The 22,931-nt window shown below is 25.6% G+C and overlaps 1 protein-coding gene across 2 annotated transcripts in view; it reads left to right on the top strand.

The window, feature by feature from the left end:
- LOC135958472 (UNC93-like protein) overlaps positions 1 to 22,931 on the top strand; it is a 49,373-nt gene that overhangs the window by 5,726 nt on the left and 20,716 nt on the right. Inside the window, exon 1 of one of the 2 annotated variants that reach the window (XM_065509380.1) lies at positions 19,030 to 19,176. The exons of the other annotated variant lie outside the window; for it this stretch is intronic. The gene's annotated coding sequence lies outside the window, so the exon portion shown is untranslated. Of the gene's footprint in view, positions 1 to 19,029; positions 19,177 to 22,931 lie in introns of those variants that run through there. 2 annotated transcript variants of the gene reach the window in all.

Raw genomic sequence — 22,931 nt, 5'->3', positions numbered from 1 at the left:
TGAATGTCAAACTCCATATATATACAAAATTATTGAATTCGTTCGTATTTGCCTGAATTCGCCACCAACACCATCTAGTATATAAATTCGCTTTGGCTGAATTTGCTTATAAATTCCCAATGACAGTTGCGAAATCAGGCGAATTCGAGCGAATTAATTAGTTTTTTATATATGGAGTCTGACTTTCGGAACAACGCTCTCATTGTTTGAAATATATAAAAAGTTAATGAATTCGCTCGAATCTGCTTTTGCCACCAGCATTTATAAATTCGCCTTTCTACTATTAATCTCAGATATAAGGGAATTAACACAGCACTAGTTACTAGAGTGTTTGCTTGTTTGTTTTTTTAACTGTTGATGAATCACTGGACCATTGGACACTCTGACATGGGTCACTGAACTTACCTAAACGAACTTGTTCCATTCCCATTTGTATATAAAAATTAATTAAAGATTTTAGCGTATTTAGATCAATTAAATGATATATCCACTTCGCAGTGGAGAATATTTAAGTCCAGTTTAGCCGATGGTTTTTAGAACCTAAAATATTGCTTAATCTAAGACTTTAATGTGATGTGTATATAACGAAAGTACATTTCGTTTTAATTGAAAATACGGATACTTTTCTTATCCGAAGGGTATTGAAGGGTTAATTTCCTTAAAAATATTATCTTTGGAAATCAAGAAATATTACGAAAGTTCAGTAAAAACCCAAATAGAAAAAACAATCAATTCCTTACATACATACATATATATTCAATTAAATGTATGACATATGTCCTATGAACTCTTCAGTAAAAAACATAATACAATGGGATTTTGGTGACAATTTTATTGCAAATGTCGACCCATTTTTATCACAAGGGCATTTAAGGGATCATTTCGATTAATATATTTTTTTTTTGGAAATCAAGTATTTCTAAAGTGTCAGTAAACACAAACCGCTAAACACTTCATAATATCGGATCTGGGTGACATTAACTTTCAAGTTTGAATTACATTTAAGTTAAAATCAAACTCGTTTTCAATTTTCAAATGTGTGACAATGATTTCATAAACATTTGTGAATAATAGCCTTCAAAACAAAAATGATTTTTGAAAATTATTTAATAAAATGGTTTATGCAATTTATGCAATTTCTTTATCTTCAAACCTTATTCCCAAATGGAATTAAATAATAAAATCCCAGCTAACTTTCATGATTGATATCAAATTGCGATTCCGTAAAAATGCAACATTTTCTCTAATATCAAAAGTTTGAGAATGATTTATTAAACATTTGAGAATAATAGCCGTCACAACAAAAACGATTTGATAAATATGTAAGAATAATAACTAGAGGAATAAAATGGGGATTATATTCCAAATTTGATAAAATTCATTATTTAAAAAATATTCTCAATCTCCAACCTAATACATAGTCAGGTATATTTCAAATGTAGATAGCAAATTTGCTAACATATGTAATATTAAATAAATGTTTGTTATTTAAAATTTTTTGTATTCATAAGATTTTATTGAAAATATTTAACAAGTAATTAAAATATATTTAAAGTTATACATATAATTATACCTAATATTATATACTAATAATTTTCAATTGTATTTACTTCATATTTTTATTAAATTCTAATTGAAGTTTAAAAAATTGATATCAAATTAAGAAAACACAATTGAATTAAAAATATTAAATTTAAGCCTCTGTTTAGGTTTGTGAAATAATTAATTTTGCAAATTTTTGTTTATTGAAATATTTTGAAATTTATTAATAATACGTATGAGTAATATTTTTTTCTTAATAAATACAGATTTATTTAAATAATAATAATAAAGAAGTCTGCAAATAAGTGCAAAATTGTAATTTTCTCCAAATTTAAATTTAATCTTTATTATTATTTGGTATTTTGACACTTGACAAGTGCTTTCGAAATTAAACACTCACGACGTATGAGTAATATTTATTTGTTTAAAATATTTATTATTAAAAAGAAAAACAATTTTGGGTGGTTTTTGCTTGTAGTATTTATTTAATATTTAGAGTTAAATTATATTGTAGCTATTATTTTGTATAGAAAATGTTTAATGCTAGAATAATATTTTTGACCAAAGGCATAAATAAGTGTGCAAAATAAAAGTATTTATTTATTAAATCAAGAGAACTTTTAAATTTTTCTAAATATAAATCTAAAATAAAAAATGTATGTATTTAATCATATAAAAATGTCAATTTCTTAGTATAAACTGAGGCTTTGTAATACAAATCCCATCTTACCTATAAATTTGCGTTTAAAAAAGGTCTTTGCTGACATTGTAAAAGGTTTAAAAAACCAAATTTTATTTAAATCTATTACAAAATTCATTGTATTATCTTAACATTGCCTGTAATAATTGATTTTAGAAAATATTTAATTGAAATATTTTGTTTAAAACAATTTTCTTCAAAACCATTTTATATTCCACCTTATTAATAAATAGCGCATTATATAGTCTGTGATTCACGTTTTAAAAGTTTAAATTGTTTACCATATTTTCATTACTGATTATTACATTTTTTTGTGTAAAGTACAAAAGAAAACAAACTCTAATCGATTATTTAAATAAACCTCAACTAAATTTAGCAATAACTCATGTCTACTGCACTACAAAATATTGATTTTAAAAATTAACATATTTTTGCGAGACATTTTTTTTTCGCTTTTTTTCAATTTAGAACAATTTTTTTTGTAATTTATTTTGTTTTCGGTTTAACCCATGAAGGAAGTGGACAATTAATTAACAACACAAGTTTGTATAGTACAATAGTAATTCATTGATAAAATGAAAAATTATTTCAGATTTTGCTATTAAATATGCATATGGAAACAAGTTTCATTCATAAAAGTAGTAAGTATATATTTTTTTTGAGGAAATACGTCATGTTAGCATTGTTCTTTTGTTTTAAATAAATTTTGTTTTATAAAGGTGTGAAAATAAAATATTATTTTTTTTAGTTTGAGATTAAATTTATGTGAGAATATGATGATAATTTTGATTTGTCTTTTTAAATACAAATTAGTTTTTTGAATATAAAAAAATATTAAATTAGTTAACAAAACAGGGTTTCATCCATAAAAAAAACTATTTATATCATATAAATAATGACCACCACATACCTTTTACATTACCCATTAGTTTCCCACTACATCATGTTTAGATAACCAAAGCTTATTAATTCAATGCCCACTTTCTCAATCCTTAGTGTTACATTTGTAACCACATAATGTAACAATTTTTAAATTATCCAACAAAAAGGGATTAAAGGCATTTTCTTTCATTTGAAAAATGTTGCACTTTTTCTGCCCTTTTTGTGTTGTTTTCCGCCAAAAGGCAAAACTGGAAAATTAGTAACATTTAATTTAAAAATATCACCCTAAAAAGGCAATAAATGTAACATTGTTTGCTTTAATTTTATTTACGGAATCAAAATGTCACCTTTTAATTCAACTGCCATTGAACAACTGTTACAATTTCCATGTTTTTTGCTCTACTGTTATTATAAAACTGGTATTATTTTGCAAGGCTAAGGACAGTATATTATGTAAAAAACCCCATTCCTTCATTATGTGTTTATATTTAAGAGATTTTTTTTAAAACTCTTCCATAAATAAGTGTTACAAATTATAAAGTTTAACACATTCGTGTCCCACACATATTGTGGCTTATTAATGTTTGGTTTCTGTTAACTTTTGTTTAAACATTTAATTGGTTAATCATTAATTAATAAAACTTTTAAAAGACACACCTCCATTGTTAACCAATTCACATAAAGAAAAACAACCTACACACTTATTTTTTTTTACATTGTTCAAGCAAGCTTCAGCAAGTGCGTCTTAACCTACTTTAAGCCACCAATAAAAACTGGACATTTAATAAAACATCATAAAAAAATATTAATAATTATTAAACACATTAAATAAATCTGCTCTTAATTAGTTAAAAACAAGCAATGCCACAAAAAAAGGCAGTTAAAGTGTTAAAAGCATTTTTAACATAAAATTGTTATTAAGAAAAAAAAATTCCTTAATGAAATAAATAAATGAATGAACACAGAAATTGTGACAAACAGCAAATAAAAAAGAAAGCGGACTCTGTTGTATTTAAAAAATTTTAATAATAAAAAATATTATGATTATTATTAATCATCGTTATCATCTGGCAAATGATAAGGCGAAAAGATCTTCATTTTATTTACAGACAAACAACTGACGTCACATTAGGCCACATAAACCTCTGTCTGTCTTAAGATCAGGGGAGGATGTTTATGTCAAAATCAATGCGACTGCAGCAGTGTGTTAAGAAAATATTTGTGCAAAACAGCCTGCTGCTACAAATAATCAAGTTATCAGCTTTTATCTGAATGATTAATAACAAGTGTGCTGTATTATTTTTATTTTAATACAATATAATGCTTAAAAATAATCATATTTTTTATCTCGTGTTAAAGGAAATTGTTTATTTGTTATTTAAACAAAGTTTGTTTTTTTTTCTTTAAATAAAAATAAAAAAACATCTTCTAATAATGTCCTAAGAGTTAAATTAATTTTTCGTTATATTAATGTTAATTGTTTAAGACAATTTATTTGTAAATTCAATTAACAATTTAGTTTGTAAATAAATTATTGCATGTATATATATTTATATGTAAATACGGTTCATGAAAGTGCCAGACACTTTTCGTTTCTTCATTTCCTAATGACCGTCTAGGAAATGTTGAGTCATGTACACGAGGTTTTAAAAAATGTACACAAAATTCTTGTAGTTCGAAGGACCATACGAATAATGTTGATCTTGGTAATTGCGGTAGCTCTATAATGTAGACAAGGTATGTAGGGTTCAGGTTGATGCAAAATTTCCCAACTACTTCATTCTAAATACTTTTTAACAGATATTGCAACATGTGGCCGAGCGTTGTCATGATGAGATATTACGGTTTCATGTCTGGCCGCATTTTTCAGCCAATGCTCGCTTCAAAGGAATCAGTTGCATTCGGCACAGGTTCCCAGTGATGGTCTGGTCAGATTTCTGCAGCTCTTAATAGATAGGACCCCTTTCTCCCAATATTAAAAAACTGAATGGATATTCGCTTTGCAGAAACAAACTCGAATATATGATTTTTGACTAATTGAGGCATATCAACTATTTACATGTTTTATTTTATGAATTACTGAAAGCATTTCCATTACATTACGCAAAATGAAATAAATTTCCTACTTTTATTTTGCCATGAGTGTAATAAAAGTATTAAATAACTGTCTAACTGCAATAAAACATTTCAAATAATAGACTTTAAAAATAACAATTTTAATGTCAACACAAAACTGATTCACTATAAAATAATTGTTTAAAACAAAATTGTTGTTAATGACAATTTATAAATAATATTTATTTATGCTCTCAGAGAACTTATTACATTTAAATTAAATAAATAAAACGTACAGTAAGTAAGTACTTTAAAAATGTTGTGAAAGTTTTTAAATAATTCAACAGAAAGAATTTTGATAAAATGATAACTCTAGGAAAAACAAGAAAATAGAAATCAAATGTTGATAACAATATCAATATCAGTTCACAAGAAAATTTACAAATCTTGTGTAATAAAATAAAACAATGAAATATGTAGTTTGTTAGTTAGATTTTAAAATAATTATGAACAATTTACGGCTAAAATGATTACTTCTTTGTAACAAAATATTATTTTTTATAATATTGAGTTATAAACATCAAAGTTTGGCATCATTTTCAGATCCATATAAATTACTGACGTCATTTGTTAGCAGTATCTGTCTGTGAGATCTCCTTTGTGTGCATTTTTCTGTTTACGTCTCACATCTTAATTATTTAAACGTTTTATTGTTTCAAACCGCAAATGCTACCTATAAAAAATTCACGTTTTTTTTAAACCAAACTTGTGGTTTATTCAGGTGATTGTTAATAAAACAAAGAAATTATATAAAAAAATATCAATTTGTTATAAACCAAACAAAATTTACTAGTCTAAAATGTTGGAAACTGGATTTAAAATAGTTTAAATTTTATAAGATGAAATAATTAATTCATCATATAAAATGGGAAATGACTTAATTAACGTCAATTGTGTCAAGTATTTAGAAAAGTTATTATAAATTATACGACTTAAGTACAATTAAAAGGTTTTTGACATATGAGTTAATTTAGTTCTTCAGGAAATAAATATAAATAAATGAACTTTTTTTAGTAAATAAACTATTTATTTATTAATTACATTTATACGCTTATTTACATATTTTATTTAAAAACTAAGATTATCAGGCTGTTTGTTTTTGTTTATTTCAATCCTTTCCCTCTCTACTGTACAAACAAGGTTGTATAAAAACGTAGTTTTTGCACTAAGACAGAGTTGTGCATTGGAGGAGTTCAGTATTTAGGGTGAGTGGAATGACAACATTTCAAATGCAAAATTGTTAACCTTGAATTGGAGAATGGAGTTGATTTCGGCCAAACTCATTTAATTTGTGATCAGACTTACAAATATTATTATTAATAGAAAATTTCTCTGCAATTTGCTTAGGAGCCTCAAAAAGGTGTTTTTTAACATGTGTAATATTTTTCTGTTAGAATATATATAAAATACATTTTTGCAGGTTCCCCTGTACTTCACATATTTATCTCTTTTTTTACTAATAGATAACAATTTGAAGTGGCTTGTTAAGTATTGTGGAAAAATCACTTTTTTTAAATTCACACAGAACTTTTTTCTGCCATGTAATTGTTAAGATTTATAATTAGTATTTTATATTTAAATTTATGTTAAAAAGATACGACATTCAGCGGAACCAAAAAAAAGTACCTTTATTATCTTGAATTGTTTGAATTGAAGAAATCGAAAAAAAGTGTGGCAAAAATTTTATTTATTTGATTGATTAAAAGTAAAATGTTAAAATTATTAATTATAGATAATGACAATGCGAAAAGTAATATATGTATGTATATTTGAAATAGAGAAATAAAAAAAAATCACCCAAAATAGGATTAAATTAAATATTTTTAAAGAACTAATATATACAATCTCAAAATAAAATAAATTTTATATCTTAAACATTCCGTTACACGCGTCTAGACTGGATTTTAACATATATTGCAAAAAATTTCAAAATTATGTTATATCCAGTGAAGACGCATCTTTTTCGTATCTGGAAATAGTTGTCAACAGTTTTTTGTTGACATTTAATGCGAACATAAAATGTCAAATTTGGTTGTCAATTTGTGTTCGACATTTCAAACAGCAAAAGATATTACAAAAAGATAAAATAAAGTAAATCGTTTTTTACGTCTTTTAAATAGTGTGTTAACATAAATACGTTTTCCTATAGCCTTTGCATAAGTAAACCAATAAGATATATTGTTCCGTTATTCTGTCGGCGTTTTTGCTTAATTGCCAACATATTTATTGCTAGTCAGTCGGGGGGTTAATGAATTCACTAATTCCTTTGTACTTCAAATATATTAAATTAATTTCTTTCAGAATTAATTCTTTCTTTAGTCCTCATTGAATCATTAAAGGTTTCTTGAATTCAAAATAACTTTTAAAATGTATTGAATAATTAAATTTTTTTTTGATTCAAATCATTCAATTCAATACATAAATGATTAAAAGCAAAACAAAACTGAATGATAAAAATAGTTTAATTCAATCTGTATTAGATTTGAAAATCACAATCATTCAAACGTTGAATGCATATTATTATGAATTAATTCCATTATGAATTTGTTCAACAATGAATGAATTCTATTTAAAAAAAAGTATTTTAGTGAAGCTTAATAATTGGATGTTGGGACTGGATTTATGTAATGAATGGCTGACATTATTAATTCCGAATTAAGATTATATTGAATGAATTAATTCGACAATAAGCCAATATCCGATATAGCAATATCCTATGTTCTCTGATTTAAATTAAAGAAATCTGGATCCACTAGGATTTGATGTCCGATTTTTAATTTGTACTACACGATTCAAACAATGGAAAGATGGTACGGTGGAACTCCTGTGACATATTTGCTACTCTCAGATTTACAAGATTTGTTGTATAACAGATTTTTCTGTATAAAAGTTTTACATATTGAAAATAGTCTGTTTCTCAGTTTCGTTTATAGAATATTACGTGTATAACAGATTTCCAATACAAAATTTTGCGTATAACAATTTTTTCTAGAACATTTTATATTTAATAGTTTTTTTATATATAACAGTTTCTTTATGGAAACGTTTGGGTACACCAGTTTTTTTAATATACAAAATTTCTTCTATAACTGTTTTGTCTATGGAAAATGTTATGTATAACAGTTTTTCTATAGAAAATTTCGGATATAACAGTTTTTTTTATTGAACATTTAGAGTAACGGTTGTGTAGCTGCAATATTAGTTTAGCGGTTACGGTAACATGCATATCAAAACTAGTGTTTATAAAAAACCGACTTTTTAAAAAACCGGTTTGTCGGTTAACCGAAAAATGGCCTTTTTTAAAAAACCGGTTTTTCGGTTAACCGACATTGAAAAAACCGGTTAAACCGGTTAACCGTCATATATGTGTAGAAAACATAAAATGTACAATAAAGTATATACAGCTTTAAATTTTTTAATTTTTAGTAGTCAGGAATGGTTGATATTAAATAACTATAAATATACAAAAGTGCTAAGTCCATTTATTTTGTAAAAATTTCAAAATTATTATCTCAGTCAAATAGAAATGAGTATAAATATGTTACTAAATATAAAATACTTGTTTTAATTATTGGTTTATTCATTAAATTTCAACCAAAAAATGTAAATCACTGTTTTAATTTAATATTTGATAACTTTGAAATTTATTTTCACCTCTACTTTCTGATATGAAAGACAAAATGTTCCAAATCCCAAAAAAGGACCTATAAGATGTAGACGCACTTCCTCTTAGCTGTGATTATTTGTTATTATAAAATGGTCAGATTCAGATTTCATAAATATTTCAAATAATGAATTTTCGAACGTTTTTTTTTAATTTCGAACGGGATTTAATTTTAATTTTTAATAGTTTCATTATGTGCAAAAAAGTTTTTAAGTAAACTCATCGTCCTCTATTATTTAGAATCATTGTAATTCTTAAAAATATTAATCTAAAGAGGTTTGTATTGTAAATCAGCAGTTTAGGTTTCAAATCAGACCAATAATGTGTATATAAAATGCACAAAAACGTTAGATTTATCAATTTTAGTCCCAAATTTTAAAAACCGGTTAACCGAGTGATAAAAACCGGATAAACCGGTTAACCGAAAATCAACATTTTAAATTAACCGGTTCGCAAAAAACCGAGATTTGGAAGAAAAACCGGGTTTTCGGTTAACCGGTTAACCGGTTTATAAACACTAATCAAAACTGACTTTAAATTATGAATCGCTAAAAAAAAGAATATTTATCAATTTTAATTAATTATTACTTGAAAAAGTCAAATACAATATTAAATTCACAAGAAGAATATGGCAAAAATCTTATCTTAAAAAACAGTAAAAGAATCAAAAGAAAATACACTCGAACATGTCCAATCAGATATAAAAGAACCTATAGTTAGTATATACACAGAACAGACGTCGCGTCGAGAGGTCTACATTTATACCACAAAAATAAAAGTTAATAAATAAAGTAAACATTTTGTTTAAATATAAATAAACATGACATGATTGTTAGTTATTCATTTAATAAAAAAAAGAGTTAGAATAAACGAAATACAATCTTAAAATAAAACCCAAACACGTGGACTTAAGTGAGGCCAGATTAATGACTTATCTTAATATTAAAATAAATATATAAAAATTATTTATATTTAGAGGGTATTTCTAATCTTTAACAGACAATAATATTAAAAGTCTTCGTATTATCATTTCTCCTTTGAGTGGTTTTTAATATTTATTTTTATAGTAGTATCACGTGCCCTTTTGGCCCTGAAAAGAAAGCGTTAAAGAATTGGATTTTAAACAGTTTTCAAATTCCAGAAAAAAAAAGTTTTAATTAAAATATTTAGTTGAATTGTTATAGATAAACATGGTTTTTTGTATTATCAAACTTCCTGTATGTCTCGTTTCTATAAAGTTTAAATTTAAAGGTTTTTTTATTTGCTATATTTTTTTTTTAAATTTCTATCAAATCAAAATTAACTGCAATCACTGTGTTTGAATCTCATTAAGTTTTGTACATAGTTGTTGACTGTATGACTAGGCGTTTAAATTGTTTTATTAACACGATTTTTTTCCCCCAACAATTTACATTTTTTATGGTTTTTATGGTCTGATTTTGTTTATTTGTTTGAAAAACAGTACAAAGTGTGTGTTTGTTTCAACACTTGAGTAGACGATTTTATACTGAATTGAATATGTATTTGATAATCCTAATAATAACATATTGTATGTTTAGGGATTTCAAGTTTTTGTTATTTGTTTAACTACTTATATTATTTTATTTAATGGTTCGTTTAATCAATTTCATATTAAAGTTTTGATTTTAAACAGCCACTGCCAATTGATTACTTATTTATTTATAACTTGATGTTTATATCAAATATAATATGAATGAAGACGGAAAAACCCAATTATGTTATTACTTATTTTGATTGCAATCTTTAAAATATTAACTTTTGTTAAGTATTTCATTAAAGGGGTAAAGTATAAAATGTTAATTTTGTGATTGGCAGCAAGAAAATAAGAATCTAGGTACTTGGAAAATATTTATATTTGTAACTAAACTATAGCAAAACAGACATGGCCCTATGAAGATATTAAAAGTGCTGAACATTACATAGACATAGAGAGAAAACATGTTATTGTTTTAACATAGTTTTTTTTTACTAATACATTCTCACCACTTAGGTTTTTGACAACTGAGTTAGGTCTCTGACTGGAGAGTTTCCGATCTATGTGTAAAGGGAGAGCCGAATATGATAATTTTCTTTCTCAGTTGCAATCCGACTGAAGTTAGTTGACATTCGTGTTGTTTGCAAGTCAATAAACGATCATGTTTTGTCCCTGGTGGCTATGAATGCCGACCACTGATTTAAAGCAAAGAAAAATACAGCCTGTCACATTAGTAAATTTATTGTAAAGTTGCGTACGCCTTTATCTTGTCCAGATTACCAAGCTGATCGTATATTTACATACATATGTATGTGCCTGATACTGTTCCATAAACAGGCTACTAAATATTTAATTAAACATACGGCATATATAAATAATAATCATTTGGATTATCAACCTACTTTCCGTAATAATTAAATTTATAACTTAATCCCTTCCTCCCATAAAGAAATTGAAACAAAACTGCAATTTTCATGTGATTTTTATGGCACTAAATCAGTAATTTTTTTATGAATGAAGTGGTTCAAACGTTAATCTAATAATTTTTTAATAAAGAAATTTGAAATTGGATTAGGTAATAATAATAAAAAGAGTTTAAAATCAAGTTAAGTAAAAAGTATAAATTGTTGAAAAATTTTCCAAAATAAACGATTTTATTCAAATAATTCAATTCAATCATGTGAACAACAACAAATTTATTAAACAGGTTTCATTATTTGTTATTTGTTTATTTAACAAAATTGTTTATTGACAGTTAGTTAATTTTTAGACAAAAAAATAAATTTGAAACGATTTATTGAGGGTTTGATTTGAAATCCGGCTTTTGGAGAATTATCAGCATTTTAAAGTATTTCTGTCTTGTTTTTATTATAATGTTAAGATTAATTATGCTTTGTTTAATAATAATTTAATTATAATCGAGTTTTTAGATTTTTAAATTAATTTCTATCAAAATTATTGCCTACCGATTTTTTTTTTTGTGAAATATTAACAGTCATTTGTCAATATTGTTTTAATTGAAAATTTAATGTTCAGAATTAAAATTTTTAAAATTATTTCAAAAGAAAAAAAATTAAGGGGGAGTAGACATTAATAAACATGTATAATATTTGATGAAGAAATTAATTAAGTAATTTGTAAGACTGTCTAGAATTTTATAAATGATTCCAGGGATTCCTTAATTAACCATAGGTCTCCACGTAGCAATTTTTATTGCTAAGCACAAGCAAAGACAGAACAACAGCACAGCCATTGCAGATTGCGGTCTAGACATCGCAAATTGTATGGGAGCAATCAAATTTGACAATAGAGTAAGATATTTGACATTACAGAAAGCACTATTTAAATAATAATAATATTTTGTATAGAAAAAGTAGGCGTGGCTTTTTATTTTTGAACAATTTATTTCAAAACAAATAACATATAAATTTTTAAGTGTATGTCTACAATTTTATAAGAATCAATATTAAAACCTCATTCAAATTATGATTTCCTTTCTCAATAACAAAAATTTGATAATCTAGGTACTTGTAATTATTATAAGCTAATCAATAATGACATGTACTTTTTTCATTTTTTTAATTCATAAAAAATTTTGTTTTTTAACCAACTTATAGGCTTATAAATAAAATTTTAAATAAAACTTATCTACAACAAAACTATTTCAATTACATAAAACAATTTGCTGTCATCTAAAGTATAGACCACACTTAACTAAACATTGGACTCGTACTCCAAAAAATTTAAAACTTCTCAATATCATAATATATAAACCAAATGGCCCCATTTATTAGTCAGTCCAAACAAACAAAAAGAAAAAAAAAACACCTTAAACGATTTTAATCTAAGATACTACAAAAATTTCAGCACAAAAAAAATGGCCATAAATTAAAATCGTTGTTTTGATATTTATAAAGGAAATACACAATGAAACAAATATTTTATATGAAATTTTTAACACGTTATGGCAGAGATTTGCTTTAACTTTGTATAATTAAAAATTTATTACCAAAAATCAAAGATTATTAGAAAATAAATGGTCAAGCTAAAGGAAATGCCGAAATCAGCTTATCTCTCACAATTTAGCTACAATTTTGATTAGGGAAAGCAAAAAAAAAACAAAACTTTGATAACAGTTTATTAACTTAAATGGCTGGGGAAACCCTTAATCTTAATAATATTTTTGTTTTTAGTTAAAAATTTTATAAAATTCTGCTAATTTTTCCATTTCATTAAATTTTCCTTTAAAAACAATTTTACACCGGAAGTTTAGCTAGTTTTAGTTTGCGGTTTTATTATTTACTTAATGTATATAATAAAATATATTTTTTTTTATACTAAATTAATGTTTTTAATAATTAGTTAATTTAAAATTGTTCAAATACTTTGTACATTCTAATCTTTAGCTGAAGGTCTTTTTGGTTTTATTAAATAATTTGTTGAAAATTATTAAATGCAATATTTTGCATTAAGGTTTTAATGCAACAAAACAAAAAATATATCTATATAATTTTCAAGTTGCAAAACATGTATTGAAGAATTTGGTTGAATTAACCCTTGCAGGGTCGCACTTTAATTGTTTGACTCATTGCTAAGTATACAATTTTCTTTTTAAGTTAAGCCAATATGTTCGGCTCCTGGTGGCTATGAGTGCCGCAGTGCCGCAGTGGTAAATTAGTAAATTTATTTATCTTATTTTATAATTTTAAGAATTATAAAATTTCCATTTTAAGTTGAACTTTCGAAATTCTCTAATAATTGGATTCCTGAAACATTTATTAATAATTTTAAGAGTCACTGCTTAAAGTTTAGCATTAGGTAATGCATAAAGTAATGAGTGGTTACAAACAACATAAACAGTTTTAAGTAATAATATTTAATATCCATTGCCTTCTGGGAATTGTTAAAAAAAAACTAGTTACTCGTTCAAACTTCCAGCTTTTTTCAAAAAATAATATAAATAGGGACATGGGGCAGAAAAAGGGCAACATTTTTGCCAGAAAAGAAAAGTATGTCTTAAGGTGTGCCCTCTAAGAAATGCATTTTAATATTTTTCTAAGAATAATTTTTAGAATTTCCTTTCCGTAGCACAAATAATTCTATATAAATATTGCATTTTAAGTTCGAAATTCTCTAATAATGAAATCCTAGAATCGTATATTAATGATAAAATATGCAATAACTGAGGGTTTAGCATTAGTTAATGCATAAAGTAATGAGTTGTTATAAACAAATTAAGAATGATTCAAATACATAGATTTAATAATATTTCAAGTAATTGCAAAAAAAGCATTGTCAGTATTAAAGTTATATCACATTTTTTAAACCGTAATACAAATTAGATCAACAAATACAACATCAGAAAGCTTTTTTCAGAAAATAACATAAAAGGGCAACATTTTTGGCAGAAAATAAAACGCAATAAGGATTATTATAATAATAATTCTCTGTAAATATTCCATTTTAAGTTAAACATTCGAAATTCCCTAATAATGGAATTCCAGAAGCATGTGCTGAAACTTTGGGATTAGGTATGCATAAAGTAATGAGTTGTTTTAAACTAAAATAAAAATATTCAAATACAATTAGTGTTTATAAAAAACCGACTTTTTAAAAAACCAGTTTGTCGGTTAACCGAAAATTGGCCTTTTTTAAAAAACCGGGTTTTCGGTTAACCGACATTGAAAAAACCGGTTAAACCGGTTAACCGTCATATATGTGTAAAAGCATAAAATGTCCTATAAAGTATACACAGCTTTAAAATTTGTAGTTTTTAGTTGTCAGGAATGGTTAATGGCTAAGTCCATTTTGTTTTGTAAAAATTTCAAAATTATTATCTCAGTCAAATGGAATTGAGTATAATTTTTTTACTAACTATATGATACTTGTTTTAATTATTGATTTTTTCATTAAATTTCAACCAAAAAATATAAATCAATTTTTTAATTAAATATTTGATAATTTTGAAATTTATTATCACCTCGACTTTCTGATATGAAACAGAAAATGTTACAAGTCCCAAAAAAGGACCCAAACGCACTTCTTCTTACTGTTTATTTGTCATTATAAATCATAACAAATATGTAAGTAATAAAACTCCATTATCAGATCTCATAAATATTTCAAATCATGGATTTTAGAACGTTTTTTGTCTCTCCTGTAATATTTCTGAAAAGGACTTTGTACACTAAGCTAACGAAGATTTATATTAACTTCTAGAATTATGCGGAATTTAATTTTTAATTTAAATTTATTCTGAAAAAGTTTTTAAGTAAACCCATCGTCCTCTACTATTTAGAATCATTGAAATTCTTAAAAATATCAATCTAAAGAGGTCTGTATTGTAAATCATTAGTTTAGGTTTCAAATCAGACCAATGATGTGTGTACAATGAATATAAAAAATGCACAAAACCATGAGATTTCTTAAGTTTAGACCTAAATTTTAAAAACCGGTTAACCGAGTGATAAAAACCGGATAAACCGGTTAACCGAAAATCAACATTTCAAATTAACCGGTTCGCAAAAAACCGAGATTTCGAAGAAAAACCGGTTTTTCGGTTAACCGGTTAACCGGTTTATAAACACTAAATACAATGCTGTAAGTAATATTTTAAGCAATAGAATAAAAAGAATTGCCGGTGTAAAATTTATTTGGCAACATTTTTTTTCCTTAATAAAAATTAGAACAAAAACTTCAACATCTTCTTTAAGCATAGATTATTAAAAAATAATTCATTCAAACATTCAGCATTTATTACAAAAAAGAAAATAAAGAAGGGCATGTTGGCAGAAAATCGGCTATATTTTTCCTAGAATAGAAAACGCCATAAGGAATTATCATGTCTTAAGGAGTGCCCTATAAGAAAAACATTTTACCCTCTAACCTGCAAAATTTAAAAAAACTAAAAAAAAGTTGTCCAATAATTTTTTTTAGTGTAATAATGACCCAATAAATTCAGAATAGCCCTCAGAAACTAATTTGCAAATTAAATTTAGGAACCAGGTGGAAAGCTACCATAACTAACAAATTTTTAACTGTTGCTACAACTACTGCTTCAAAAAAGTGTATGTAGCGGTAGCAGTAGAATTTGTCTTTTTTCGTTTTCTTGTAGTCAAAAAAGAAAATCTTCAGTCATAACACCAAAATTTGTAAGAATTATTCGATTTTATTCGTCTCAGATGTTCGTGTTGCTAACAGAAAGATCGTGTTTTCTGTGTGTATAACAAAAAAGCCGAACTTTTGTTTACAACACGACCAACTTACAGAAATATACATTCACAACAACAACACATAATATACTTTTTTGGATGAAGATTTTTATTTTTGACTTATTTTATTGCTACCTCAACTGCTACTTAGCTGCTACTTCAACTGCTACTTAACTGCTACTTCTTCTACTACCTCAACTGCTACTTCTATTACTACTAAATTTTAAAAGTAGCAGAATTAATAAAAAACTAATGACTGCTACATCAAAACTTTTTCTTTTTTAAGGTAGCAATAGAAAATAAATTACTCTGCTACTTTTAAATTTTTCTTTTATTAGTACTACTACAACTACTGCTACCAAAATGTGAAGGTAGCAGTAGTAGTAGTAATTATTGACTCCGAGTTTTTATTAATTTTTTAAACTAGACTACTTGTGTTTTTTCGTTGCTACTGCTACTTGTAGTCTAGTTTTTTAAACACTGAAAAAAACTTGGAAATCTATTAATAATTGAAATCCAGAAGCATTTAAATAAGCAATCGCTAAAAATTTAGCTTTACTTAATGTATAAAGTAATGAAATATAATTAAAATAAGAACAAATCAAATACTCAGGAAATATTTTAGGCAATCAGAATAAAAACCTATATTTTTTCCATTTTTTCCAAATTTTCAAAATTATTTTTGCCTAACCCCTTAAATAATTTCAGTGTGAGTAATTTTCATATTTGTTAAAATAATTATGTACTAAACGAGTGAGCCACACTTTTCTTTGTGTAATATTTTGTTAATTATAACTTCAAAATGTTTTCAAATTAATTTCTTATAATTATTTATTGTTTTTTTTTTGTTTCTTAAATAATTAAACAAGTAAATTAAGCATAACTTTTAAGTTAATGGAAGATTTTAAAATAAAAACAAATTGAGAGCTTAGTTTTTCATCTACAGCTAATGAGTATTTTCAGCTCTGTAAATAATTGTTGTGTCAGTATTTTTAATAATTTTGAAAATATAACGTTTTTTTGTTATATTTAAAGCTTACAATCTTTGTTAGAATGTCAGTTAAACACAAAAATTATTGTGTTGGTTTCTTTTTTTCATTATTTACTAGTACAATTTTTTGCAAATTCATACTCATAAATTGAAAATTTGGGTAAAGTCTAAATATGATGTTTAGTAAAAATACCAAAGTACTTACTAAGGTTTGGAGATAAAAAATCTAACAGTATAGTTTTGAAAAGGTCAACTCTTTTAAAGTAAACTTCTGCTTTGACAACATACTAAATAATAATAAATTAAAAACTACAAATTCTAAGAATAATTTAAAATAAATATTGTATATTTTAAACAAAAGGAGTGCCTTTGATAATGATAATGTTAGATTTTGAAGAGCAAAAATTACATAAAATATTTCTATTATCTTTGAGAACCATGAATCATATTAAATAAATATTTTGTTTTATATAAATAAAAAACTATTTATTTTTAGTATTTGTTTTTAAACTTTCTAATTAATTAAATTGTTTAAAACAACAAACATTTTGGATAATAATGTATTGTATTTTCCCCCCTTTGGTGTTACAATAATAAAAATAATCTTATCGTAATACATTTCTGGGATTTTTGTATTCTTTGTGTATTTCCTACAGTTTATTCCAAATATTTATTTCTTTTTTTGTTTTAATTGCAAAAAAAGTATTTATAAGACAAGTACGTCTGTGTTTTTAATTTATAACGTTGAACTTTATTTAATTATAACAGTACACTTATAGAAATATTGATATTTAGTTAATAATTTTGATTCATGACGTTTCTAGATGCAATTTTTTTTATTGGTATCATGTTTATCAGGCGACAATTTACAATTTGATTTTCAAATACAGTAAAATATGTTTAATAAAGATGGTTAAATATTGGAAAATTTTAGGTGGATTTTAAATTTATAAATTAAAGATTAATTTGTACTACTTTGGCTTTTTAAAATAATAAAAAAAATTTAGTTAAGGTTTTAAAACTTTAATCTTGAGCTCTTCACTCATAATTACCAGAACTGTCACAGAATAGGTGTCAATTTACTCCTGCTAGTGGTTCTCAGAGTATCCCACCTCGTATGTAATTCTATGTTGGATCCATCTCTCTTAATTTTGAAATAAATAAAATTTAATATTTAATTTTCGTTTAACGAGTCTCCACTGTAAATGCATAGTAACATACAAGTACTTTTTTTATTGGAAAACTCAACGTAATTAGTACGAGTGTGCATTGGTATGGCATCGCAGGCTCTCTCTCTCGCTGGTTGACTGGTTGTACGGCTAAATTGATAAGATTTTTTGCTATTGATATCTCAAGTGGTTGTTTAACTTAGATTTTTTACGAGTTGTTTGAATTTGAATTTGCTATTTGTATAAAATCAAAATCGCACACTTTACAATTGGCCGGTGAAAAAAAAACACACACACTTACTTACACCTTCACTTTGGCTATAAAGCCAACAACTACACAAACAAATTATTAGAATAAACTGTTTTTTTTTTATTTTGAAATTCAAAACCAATTCGGAGATAATTTATAGTATTGTGATTATTTGTTAGCCATATCGGTGTAAATCATTTCTTTTTTTATTCGGTATCATTTCTGTTTATTTCATTCAATTAATTTTGCCCGTTGTTGTTGCCCTCACTTGAATTTTAGTAGAGCTGTTTTATTGATTAGGGCCGATTTTAATGGAATAAATTTGTTTAAAATTCGCATATTGTCGCAATTTCTTGGCATTGTGCATTTGGCCAGCTATTAGGGTGGCAAACGGTAGTGAGAGTTTTAAAATTCAAACAAATTTATATATAAAAAAACAAGAAATAAATACAATATTAAATATAAAGACCAACACCAAGTTTTTTAAAAGAAATTAACATTTTTGGTATTATTAAAATTATATGTGCATAAAACAAAAATTCCAAAAAAAAAAGTTTAAATAACAACGAAGTAACAAGACTAAAAGAAACTTTAAGTTTCTTTTGGGGTTTTAAAACGCAGATTGCTGAAAGCTGGTGTGTTAAAATTTTTAATTAAGTAAGATTTACAAAAATAAAAAAAAAATATTTTTAAAAATTAAGTCATAAAAATTTATAAATAAAATGTGTGGAGTTTTAAACAAAATGTGATAATTAAAAATAATAACTATTAGCTAACATCACAGAATCATAATTAAGTGGATTTTACAAAAATTGTCTTAACAAAATAAGGAATATATTTCAAAATGAACCAGGAACTTAGGCAGGACTCGAACCCAGCTACCTCTTTGAAATGTTACTATTTATACAAAATTTTTAATGAAATCCAAAAATACAATTCCACAATATTTATATTTTAAAGGCCTTCTTCATAATAAATTTGTTAATTTATCATAGGTTTATAATACAAATTTTGTATGGAAATTGTGTTTTATTAATTTTTTATAAATTAAAAAATGTATTATGAATATGGAGTTAAATCCTTTCTAAAAATTCAATCATAAAACAATTATTATTTAATTCCTTTTAAAATCATCTTTGTTGTAAAGCGGCTTATTAATTTAAACCTTTGAAAATCCGTTACAATTTCACTATAAAAAAAACATCACGCTTAACCTTTTGACATGTTGATGATAAAATTTTTGTTTTTATTAAAAGTGAATTAAATTACAATTGTTTTTGCTTTTTATTAACATATTGCATTTTAACAAGTTCAGCGACACGTTTAAACACTACAGGCCAGCGATGTAAAATTTAGTACTATTGGTAGTATTTGTTTTACATAAGCGACATATTAGTACTTTTTTTTAATATTTTCAAAAATATGGCCCTATAATTAGCAAATTTACTTTTTCTCTACTATTTTTATACAAATGTAAGACATTTATTTGAGCAAAGTTCTATTAGACCTCTTATTATTATTAAAGTTGCTCCAAAACATGGTTGGTTAATGTATAAATATAAATATATAATCCAGGGGCATAAAAGCATTTGCTTTTATCAATTTGGTAATATTTGTCTTCTAAACTCTAGTTCATATTGATTCAATTCCTCTTCGATTTAAAATTTTTCAATCCAAATCCATCAATTATCATCTTTCAAAAACTACTTGAAGAACCTCAAGAAGAAAACTAATTATTCTTTTGACAACTGAGTTAGGACTTTGACAGGAGAGTTTCCGCTCTACCTTCATAGATAGACCTAACTCAGTTGTCAAAGACCTAAATGGTTAGAATGTATTATTAATAAAACTATGGGAAAACAAAAACAACGCTCATAAGTGTGATTATTTTTAGGAATTTTGTTGTTTCAGTTTTTTTCTAGTTTCCGCTCTATGGAAACCACAAATTTCAAAAAATTTAGTACTTTCTTTCTCAAAAAAAGTACTCATTTCAAAATCTCAAATTTACCAAGCCTGCTACAGACATTGTCTGGCTGCATTCTTCCCACAAATGATGAGTCATTGTAATCAACAAAATGAAAAACAAAAATACTTTTTTAAGTACAATTTAACAAAAAAAAACAAACTTGAAATTGAATTGTTAAAACACACGTGTTTTATTTTGGTCTGTACTTAAGAAAAGATAAATAAAATAAAGTAAGAGTGCAAAAATTTCAACGAGCTGAATTTTAAATACGTTATATTAATGAGAGAAAAGGGCTTCACATTAAAAAATAATACATATTATTTAATATCAAATGGAAAGTTTTGCGCAGCAGAATTAAATAATTAAGATAATAGCTATATTTTTGAGGAAAGCGAAGGATCTATTTACAAAAATTAAGATATTTAATTTAAAAGAAACGAAATAGAGCAAATTTTAACGCAAGAGAGCTGACTTCACTTTAGACTATTTGCTAGAGCAGTGGTCGGCATAAACATTATTGTCTATTGTAATCGGACCAGCTATTCATTGAATAGTTTATTTCAAAAACCAGTCAAGCAACAACTTACTTCGAGTAAATCAAAATCAAAACTTCCTAGCTACCTAAAATTTACTTTAACAAAATTTATATTTTTTCCTATGAAAGTTATACATTTATGTAACTGTTTGATAACAAATAATATCTATAAAGTTTGCACTTGACTGGTTTCTGAAACAAGTAACAATCCACTATTGTAAATTTCATACGAAATATTCTAATTTTATTAGGAACTTCAAAAGTTAAATGACAAATGAACTTTTTAAAGAGTTTAACATGATATTCATATATACATATTTGTTCTGAAATAACTATTCCTCATCATACACTCGTTCTACAGTACATTCTGCTTCCGTTCTAGGCCAATATTCGCATACAACTCATATACAACCAATTAGGGTTTTAGAGCTTTTAAATGTTTTATTTTTCCCACATTTATTGAGATCTACAATATTTATGAAAAAATTAGATTATTATATAGAATAAAACCTGTCAAGCGCTGTCACTTGACTTCTTTCTGCACTAATCATGGATTTCTCGGCTTTGCTTAACCTTAATAGGGGGCAGTATTTAATTTTTTTTTGCATTAAACAATGTATTTACCTTTACAAAACATTAATCGCCCAATAACTCAATTCTGGATTTTTTGTGGCTTGACTGGTTTTTGAAATAAACGATTCAATTGTGATTTATATTAAATTCTATGAACTTGTATTGGTTAAAGGTAAATAGCCGATCAACATCTGCCCTGTACAGTTAGGAATAATCTAATAAATAACATGATATTTGAATACACACACGCAGAGAAAAAATATAATTGGGCATGGTTACTGTAACCATTTAAATAGTGTTTCAAGATTTTTAACAATATTATAGTCACAGTAACTATTTACATGATTGTGGTAACCATAATATGGTTAATTTATGATTCACATGATTGTATCAACCATATATATGGTTACAGTAAACAAGTATATGTTTGTGACAACCATATTTATGATGAATAATTTTATCATAATATGTTGTTCTCAGATTATGATGAGCCTCAGATTTTGATGAGCCAACATAATATGATTCATATGAATAGTTGTCACAAACATATATTTGTTTACTGTAACCATATATGTATATGGTTGACACAATCATGTGAATCGTAAATTAACCATATTATTGTTACCACAATCATGTAAATGGTTACTGTGACTATAATATAGTTAAAAAAACTTGTAACAATATTGAAATGGTTACAGTAACCATGCCCAACTATATTTTTTCTCTGCGTGCAGATAATTTCTGATTTAACTCAGATAAAGTAAAAGAGAGATTAGTAAATATTTCGAAAAATTTACAGGATCGGAAACAAATAATATTGTTAGTAAATAGGAATGCCAATTCCGAAATGTATATAAATCCCAGGATTTACTATTATCCCGGGATTGATCTTATATATTTTCATAAGTATTTCTACATTTGTTGCCTGTAAAATTACTGAATTGTAAGTTAAAACTTTTTGCCTATTAGTTGACAATTTGTGGAACAACTTTATATTTAATACTAAATCAATAACAAATTTATAATACACAATAAATAGCTTAAGGAAAAACATGTTTTAAATTAACCGTATCTTAAAATCACCTTCTTATACTCAGGCACCCTTGAAAAAAAATATGTGTTATTTCAAGAAAAAATAAACAAACATAATTCCTTTAGATCTTAAAGAAATACGTACTTGTCCAATTTAAATTGACAGCAAATTATTAAATAATATTGATTGCGATTATAGAGTTTTATTGCTATTTCTAATCAATCATACACCGAGTGAGTGAATGAATGTATTTGTATAACAAAATAAATAGAAATAATAATAAAAACAACATAAATGCGTCTAAT

The sequence above is a fragment of the Calliphora vicina genome, chromosome 4 (assembly GCF_958450345.1).
Source record: "Calliphora vicina chromosome 4, idCalVici1.1, whole genome shotgun sequence".
Lineage (NCBI taxonomy): Eukaryota > Metazoa > Arthropoda > Insecta > Diptera > Calliphoridae > Calliphora > Calliphora vicina.
Note: the sequence above shows the minus strand (reverse complement) of the source record. Positions and strands in the feature narration are given on the sequence as shown.